Below are 8,222 nucleotides of genomic sequence, written 5' to 3' on the forward strand. Positions count from 1 at the left end.
CCACATAACTGTGGACTCACACTTTGGTTTTGGTTTTCTTTATTGTAGCTGACCGAGAGGCTCACAGGCCATCACAGAGCCCTCCGAGGCAGACTCATTTCAGGTGCAACGTGGATCCACATCACCGATCATCCAAAAGATAAGTTTGGGGCCACGGCCTGGAGATGGTGGAGTAGCAGGTTGGGAATCCCTGGGACAGATTTAAAAATGAGCAGAGGAGAAAGCAATCTTCTCCAAGGGCCTCTTAGGACAGCTAAAGGGCGAGGCTCTACTTTTGATGGCAGATGTCAGGCGGGCAGTGCAGAACAGCTCTGGTGTGTGTCGTGTTCCCTGGTGTGTCTTTGGGATCCCTTTTCCCTTCTCCCCTCGATGCCCTCACCACAAGCATGATGTGTCGTGTTTCTTGTCCCCCTGTTTGTCATGTTCTCTGTCACGGGTGTGTGCACACGTTTGTGCCGGAGCCGTTCTGCCCTGCCGCATGGCCTGCTGCAGTAGGACAAACCATAGGGAGTTGAAATTTGTAATGTGGGCTGTACTTGGGCTCTAGCTGCTCTTCCTAGATTGACATAAGGTGTTTGCAGCTTGTGAGTTACCCTGGTGGTGTCTGACATATGTTCTAACTTTCTTTCAGGTGCAGATGCATTCTACGTGTGGCAGAGGGTCAGGGTTAGGAGGTGCCGGGCCTTTTTAGGAGCGCGGTGAGTAGCAGAGTGGTGGGGTTGTGGCCGATGCGGTGCCAAGGTCAGGCCCTGATGTTTGGTTCTCTTTAATCTAGCTGTCTGAGAGACACCAGCCCCAGTGCCAGCAGGACCTTCCCAGCTGACGAGGTGGCCTTTCTTTGCACCTGACAGGGACCAGCATCCCCAGATGTCTGAGAGATAAGTAGAAGGCTGTGACCCACAGAGGGGATGAAGGCTTGGTGCTGGTTTGGGAATTACTGGCAGGGGTTTTTGAGTCCAGTTTTGGGGGGGGGGGGGGGTAGTGTGTTCATGAAGTGGCCCCTTAGGCCCCATAATAGCCACGTCTCACTTTTGATCCCAGTGCTGAGGTGTGCAGGGCAGAGCAGTCCCGGTGTGTCTCGTGTCACTTGTCTGTTGTGCATTATGTGTTGTTTGTGTATGCCATGTCTTTTACCTTAGGGGGGCCTGTCAGAAACCCTGGCATCCTTGTTAGCATCTGTGATCTCTGCATTCCTTGGCCTGGTACCCGGGCCACAGAACTTTTGACTGGGGAGCTCAGACAGGCATCAGACTCTCTTCTCTCTTTGGAAGCATCCAGTCAGGTGTCTTGTCAGGTCTTGTTCTGAGCTGTAGGGACAGCTATGCCCCACCTGGATCCATTATGGTGGATTAGGACTTGTAAAAAATGTGAGGGCAGGCAGAGGATTCTGACCATAGGATTCCTAGGCATCGATCTTTGCAGTTATTGGAATAAATCCTTCAGTTAGCATCTTCTTCCTCTAGGGTTCTCTGAGCCTCATCAGCTCACCATCGGTCTCAGCTCGGTCATCTCCTTTTGCATTCTCTCAGTCCTTGCAGCCATTTTCCTTGCCAAGAGATTTCTGTTCCTGTTGTGTCCCCGTTGTCTGTCCTGTCTTGTCTGTCCTGTGTCACGGGTGTCAGCACACATTTGGGACGGGGCTGCTCTGCCCTGCCGCACAGCCTGGTGCGATAGGAGAAGTCCTGGGGACTTGGACTTTGTAATGTGGGGTGTAGTTGGACTCTAGATGGGATTTGTAGATGGACACAGGATATCTGGAGCTCTTCAGTTATCATGCAACAGTTTGACTCTTGTCCTAACTTTCTTTTCAGATACAGATGGATTAAATCTGTGCCAGGGGGCCCCATCCCGGGTGAGGGGATTGCCCCGAGCAGGTGAGGCCCCATTTGTCTCTGCAGCAGAAGTGTGTATGGTGACTGTGTTACAGCTCTGTTCTTTGTCTTTCTTTTTAGGAGGTCAATCTGGATGCCAGCAGTCAAGGTGAGCAGCGGGGAGGAGTGGTTGTTATTGCTCAGCTCTCAAGCACAACCATTTTTCAGCAGATTCATCGTGTCACAAGAGGGATCTGCCCAGTGTCAAGGATGATGTTTGAGATTGAGGCTTCAGGTGAGTTGAGGATGGTGACTGGGAGAGGGAGCGTGATCAGGTATCCAGTTAGGAGTTCTTGGGAGGGGGTTTGCAGGCAGCAGGGTGAGAAAGGGTGTTTGTTTGTTTATTTGAGGCCCCCCCCCCCACAAGGCTGTTCAGAAGCCTAGCAGAGGCATTCCCATGTCTTGCAGCACACAAGGTCCTCCACTGCACTCACAGCAATGCCATTTAACTTTGCCTTTCTCTAACCCAGGTGCCACTCCTAAGGAAGGCCACAGCCTTGGAATCAGGATGAAGCTGGAGCCTGAAGGAGCCAGGCACACTCAGGTGAGGGCAAGTAGCTGCCTTGCAGGGATTTGGCCCACATAACTGTGGACTCACACTTTGGTTTTGGTTTTCTTTATTGTAGCTGACTGGGAGGCTAACAGGCCATCACAGAGCCTTCCGAGGCAGACTCATTTCAGGTGCAGCGTGGATTCCCATCACCAATCATCCAAAAGATAAGTCGGGTGCCACGGCCGGGAGATGGGAGTGTATCAGGTTGGGAGTTCTTGGGGCAGAGTTAAAAACCAGCAGAGGGAAAAGCAATCTTCTCCAAGGGCCTCTTAGGACAGCTAAAGGGCGAGGCTCTACTTTTGATGGCAGCTTTCAGGCGGGCAGTGCAGAACAGCTCCGGTCTGTGTCCTGTTGTCTGGTGTGCTGTGTTCCCTAGTGTGTCTTTGGGGTCCCTTTTGCCCTCTTCCCTCGAGGCCCTCACCACAAGCATGATGTGTCGTGTTTGGTGTCCCCCTGTTTGTCACGTTCTGTGTCACGGGTGTCTGCAGGTATTTGTGCCGGAGCTGTTCTGCCCTGCCGCATGGCGTGCTGCAATGGGACAAGCCTGGGGAGTTGAAATTTGAATGTGGGCTCTACTTGGGCACTAGGTGCTATTCCTAGGTTTACATAAGGTGTTTCCAGCTTGAAAGTTAAAGTTATTGTGGAGGTGTGTGACATATGTTCTAACTTTCTTTCAGGTGTGGATGCATTGCATCCATGGCAGAGGGTCAGGGTTAGGAGGTGCTGGGCATTCCTAGGAGCATGGTGAGTAGCAGACTGGTGGGGTTTTGGCCGATGCGGTGCCAAGGTCAGGCCCTGATGTTTGGTTCTCTTTAATCTAGCTGTCTGAGAGACACCAGCCCGGTGGCAGCAGGACCTTTCCAGCTGACGAGGTGGCCTTTCTTTGCACCTGACACAGGCATCCCCTGATGTCTGAGAGATAAGCAGAGGGCTGCAACCCTCAGAGGGGATGAACGTGGGGTGCTTTGTCAGGACTCCCTGAGGTGGGGGTCTGAGTTGGCTCTGGCAATGAGGTTAGCCAAGATGTTGCCCCTTAGGCCCCATAAAAGCAAAGTCTCCCTTTTGGTCACAGTGCTGAGGTGCGCAGCAGGGCAGAGCAGTCCTGGTGTGTCTTGTGTCACTTGTGTATTGTGTGTTTTCCTGGATATCTCATGTCTCTTATCTTAGCCCTGTGAGGGGCCTCTCAGAAACCTTTCCTAGCATCCGTGATCTCAGCGTTCCTCGCCCTGGCACCCATGCCATAGATCTTTTGACTGGGGAGCTCACACAGGCATCAGAAATGCATCTCGCTTTAGAAGCGTCCAGTCAAATGTCTTGTCATGTCTTGTTCTGAGCTGTACGGACAGCCATGCTGCGCAATGATCCATTATAGCAGAGTAGGACTTGTAAGGATGTGAGGTTAGGGAGAGGATTCTGACTGTAGGATTCTCGGGCATCCATCTTTGCAGTTTTTGGAATAAATCATTCTGTTTGCATCTTCTTCCTCCAGGGTTCTCTGAGCCTCATCAGCTCGCCATCAGTTTCAACTCTTCTTCTTTTGCATTCTCTCAGTCCTTGCAGCCATTTTCCTTGATAAGAGATTTCCGTTCCTGTTGTGTCCCCAGTGTTTGTCACGTCTTGTCTGTCCTGTGTCACGGGTGTCTGCACACATTTGTGCTGGAGCTGCTGTTCTGCCCTGCTGCATATCCTGGTGCAATATGAGAAGTCTCAGGGACTTGGAATTTGTAATGTGTAGTTGGATTCTAGATGGGATTTGTAGATGGACACAGGATACGTGGAGCCCATAAGTTATCCTGCAGCCCTTTCACTTTCATCCTAACTTTCTTTTAGTTGCAGAAGGATAAATCCAGGGCAGAGCCCCCCATTCTGGGTGAGGGGATTCCCCCGTGAAGGTCAGTCACTGTTTGTCTCTACAGAGGAAGCATAAATTGTGGCTGCTGCAGCTCTGCTCTTTGTCTTTATTTTTAGGAAGTCAAGGCAGAGAGCAGCTGTCAAGGCTGAGTGGGCAAGGTGAGCATTGAGTAGGGTACCGAAACAGTTGTTATTGCTGAGGTCTCAGTTTCTGGTGCAGCTCTAGGTATGTATTATTCCTCTTTTTATTTTAGATGGACTGCTTGCCATCTATCCTAGCCCAGCATGCCCATGCCAGGTGGGTTCAAGCTTAAGGTATCAGTACGGCATACTTGTCAGGGTTGGGAGGTTGTGTTTTCACAGTATCTCAGCATGCTTTTCTGCTTTGTTTCGTTGCAGGTGCTGTCGCTGCCCTAGGCATGCCGGGGAAGAGAGGAGGGCAGGTGACTCGGAGTTTAGATGGGCTGATTCCTAGGTGAGTGTTATGCAGCAGCATGCTAAGTGTGTACATTTTCTTTTTGCAGGTATCTTCCGGGCGGCCTCTGGAGTCAAATCAAGACTTGAGGTGAGCTGGGGCAGGGGTGCGAAGGAGTCCCGGGGATTACTGTTTTTGAGGGCAATAGTCACCTTTTCTGTTTTGCCTTAGGTACCCTGGGCAGGCTTGTAGCCACAGCTTGGAAGCGGCAGCACCGAAGCGCACACATTGAGAACGTCTCAACGTCCACGTCCGACCGAGGATGGATTTTGTCTGCTTGTCTTCCAAAAGCTAAGTGTCGGGGCCAGTGGTTGGGAGAAGGGGAAAAGCCTTTACTATCACAGGAGGCAATCTGATGTCAGCTTAGCGGAGAGGTCTGTAGTGGGACAGGCTCCCTGGAAGTAAAGGGAGAGGGTTTCTCCTCAGCCTCACCAGAGCCTTTGCCAGGCAGGGCAGTTCCTACCCATCTCCACATTCTCGTGAACTTTGCGTCATCTGCCTTCCTCGACTTGAAGTTGTCACGGCTCTTTCCCCCGTGGAGCTTGCCTTCAGGTCCGGAGCTGTAGCCGCAGTCACCTGGCAGTCCGCTTCCTTCTCTAGGCTTGCTGAGCCTCTCGAGCATCCTCCTAACTGCTTTGGCCCTAACTTCCTTTAATGAGTTGCATTTAATCATCACGTGCTGTTGTCATAGGGCTTCCTTTCCCTTGGCCTCATTGGCCTCTGGCTCGTCTTGTGCTAGGACTCTCGGGTCCCTAAAGGGAAAGTGCCAAGCAGTTGCAACTTGTCTCTGTGTTATGTCATCTGTGTCTATGTTATGGTGTGTGTGTCCATTGTCTTCCACGGCATAGGCCTTTGTTACATCTCAATGCTTTATCGGCTCTCTTCTGTGCCATGTTCTACTCACATTCCTTGCCGGATATCCCTTATTCTAGCATCTTTACATTTTTACTCTTTGAGACAGGAATGTCTCACAGGGACAAGATGTTCTCATCCAATCTTCCTTCTCACTATCAGCTTTGGTAGTGCTTTTTTTTCCATTTTCTTGGACTTCTAGAGGGAGCATCTTACACCCTCCTCACGTGACTGCAGTAGTTCTATAGGTTCCATCTTCTCAAAGGGTACAGGGCTCAATAAGTAATCTTCCAGAGAGTTTTCTTAAGTCGTGGTTTATATTGTATGTTCCTATGTTGGCTTATATTGTATGTACTTACATACAGTATAAGTACGTACAGTATAAGCCAGCATAGGTACATGCAATGTAAGTGCATTGCCTTATATTGTCTGTACTTACACTGCATGTAAGCATGTCGCCTTATATTGTGTGTACTTAGACTCTGTGTACACTTGCACTGTATGCGTCAGCTTACATTGTGTGTAGACTGTACCACTTATGATCGGAGCTGCCCTGCCCTGGCACATAGTCACAGTTAGGTAGAACAGTTATAACAACTTTACTGTTCATCTGTCTTTTGTGGGATTTTGGGTAGAAAATTCATCAGTCCAGAGTGGGGACAAGTCCTAGCTGTCAGATAGCCACTTGTTGACCCTTCCTGTTGTCTCACAGGTCGCCGAGGCTGCTGATTTCCCCAGGATCTGCCATTTAGCTCAAGGAGCGGCAGCCAGAAGATGTGTCAAAGCACCTTCTTCAGCATCTCAGGGAAGGGCCACAGTGAGCGTGTAAGAAGGAGTGTGTGTGAGAGCACGTGGCTGTGTCTGTCTGCTCGTCTCTGCGTGTGTGAGCGCATGCTGACTGGATTTAACCTTGTGTATATGACTTTTGCTTTTCAGGTTTTGCAACTCATTGTTAAATTGAGAATAAAAAATCCCCAGCTGCCTTCCACCCTGGCTGTTTTTTTTTTTTGGTCCCGGCCAAGTAAAAACCCAGAAAAATACTCCAAGATAGGCTAGAAAAGGCCCAAAAAACCCAGTAAAAAAACACAAGATGGGCAAGAAAAACCCAGAAAAAAGCAGAAAAAACCCCAAAATGGGCAACAAAGAAACCCCACAAAAATCCAGGAAAAAAACTGCAAGATGGGGAAGAAAAAAATCAAGAAAAAACCCAGAACAATCCCAGGGAAAAAATCTCAAGAGGGGCAAGAGCAAACCCGGGAAAAAAAGCTAAAAACCCCAAGATGGGCAAGAAAAGCCCAGAAAAAGCCCAGAAAAAAAAAAAAAAAAAAAAACAGGAAAAAGAAACCGGAAGAACTCCCAAGGTGGGCAAGGAAAACCCAGAAAAAACCAAGGAAAAAAACCAAACATGGGTGAGAATACCCAGAAAAAAACCCCAAGATGGGCAAGAAAAAACGCAGAAAACACCCACAGAAAACCAGGAAAAAACCTCAAGATGGGCAAGAAGAATCCCAAAAAACCCCCACAAGATGGACCAGAAAAAACGCAGGAAAAACCAGGAAAAAAAAACGGAAAAAAAATCCCAAGATGGGCAAGGAAAAACCCAGAAAGAAACCAAGAACAAAAACCCCAGACTGGCAGGAAAAAAACGCAAAAAAAAAAAACCAAGATGGGCAAGGAGAAAATCCTCAAAAAACCCAGAAAAATCACAGAAAATCCCCCCAAGATGGGCAAGAAAAGAAGCAAGATGGACCAGAAAAAAACCTGAAAAAGCCAAGAAAAAAAAAAAGGAAAAAACCCACCAAGATGGGCAAGAAAAAACCCAGAAAAAAACCCAGAAAAAAAAATTCAAGATGGGCAAGAATAAACCTGGAAAAAACCCCGCAAGACTGGCAAAAAAACCCAGGAAAAACTCCAAACTGGGCAAGAAAAAAAACTGTCGTAAAAGATGCCGTAAAGCGCGACTGTCGTAAAAGGTGCCGTAAAGCGCGACTGTCGTAAAGACTGCCGTAAAGCGTGACTGTCGTAAAAGGTGCCGTAAAGCGCGACTGTCGTAAAGACTGCCGTAAAGCGCGACTGTCGTAAAAGGTGCCGTAAAGCAAAACTGTCGTCAAAGGTGCCGTAAAGCGCGACTGTCGTAAAAGGTGTCGTAAAGCGCGACTGTCGTAAAGACTGCCGTAAAGCGCGACTGTCGTAAAAGGTGCCGTAAAGCGCGACTGTCGTAAAAGGTGCCGTAAAGCGCGACTGTCGTAAAGACTGCCGTAAAGCGCGACTGTCGTAAAGACTGCCGTAAAGGGCGACTGTCGTAAAAGGTGCCGTAAAGCGCGACTGTCGTAAAAGGTGCCGTAAAGCGCGACTGTCGTAAAGACTGCCGTAAAGCGCGACTGTCGTAAAGACTGCCGTAAAGGGCGACTGTCGTAAAAGGTGCCGTAAAGCGCCACTGTCGTAAAAGGTGTCGTAAAGCGCGACTGTCGTAAAGACTGCCGTAAAGCGCGACTGTCGTAAATACGGCCGTAAAGGGCGACTGTCGTAAAAGGTGCCGTAAAGGGCGACTGTCGTAAAGACTGCCGTAAAGCGCGACTGTCGTAAAAGGTGTCGTAAAGCGCGACTGTCGTAAAGACTG

At 49.3% G+C, this 8,222-nt stretch overlaps 2 long non-coding RNA genes across 2 annotated transcripts; both read left to right on the forward strand.

Annotated features, from left to right (window-relative positions):
- Positions 1–3,708: 3,708 nt before the first annotated feature.
- On the forward strand, positions 3,709–5,667 carry LOC134427356 (uncharacterized). The gene is made up of 5 exons (XR_010030147.1): positions 3,709–4,434; positions 4,530–4,573; positions 4,675–4,718; positions 4,800–4,840; positions 4,922–5,667. It is a non-coding gene; the product is annotated as an uncharacterized LOC134427356 (long non-coding RNA).
- Positions 5,668–5,714: 47 nt separating this feature from the next.
- LOC134427405 (uncharacterized) lies at positions 5,715–6,590 on the forward strand. Its single transcript, XR_010030149.1, has 2 exons — positions 5,715–6,427; positions 6,539–6,590. It is a non-coding gene; the product is annotated as an uncharacterized LOC134427405 (long non-coding RNA).
- The last annotated feature ends 1,632 nt before the right edge of the window (positions 6,591–8,222 follow it).

Source organism: Melospiza melodia, chromosome 20 (genome assembly GCF_035770615.1).
Source record: "Melospiza melodia melodia isolate bMelMel2 chromosome 20, bMelMel2.pri, whole genome shotgun sequence".
NCBI classification, from domain to species: Eukaryota; Metazoa; Chordata; class Aves; order Passeriformes; family Passerellidae; genus Melospiza; species Melospiza melodia.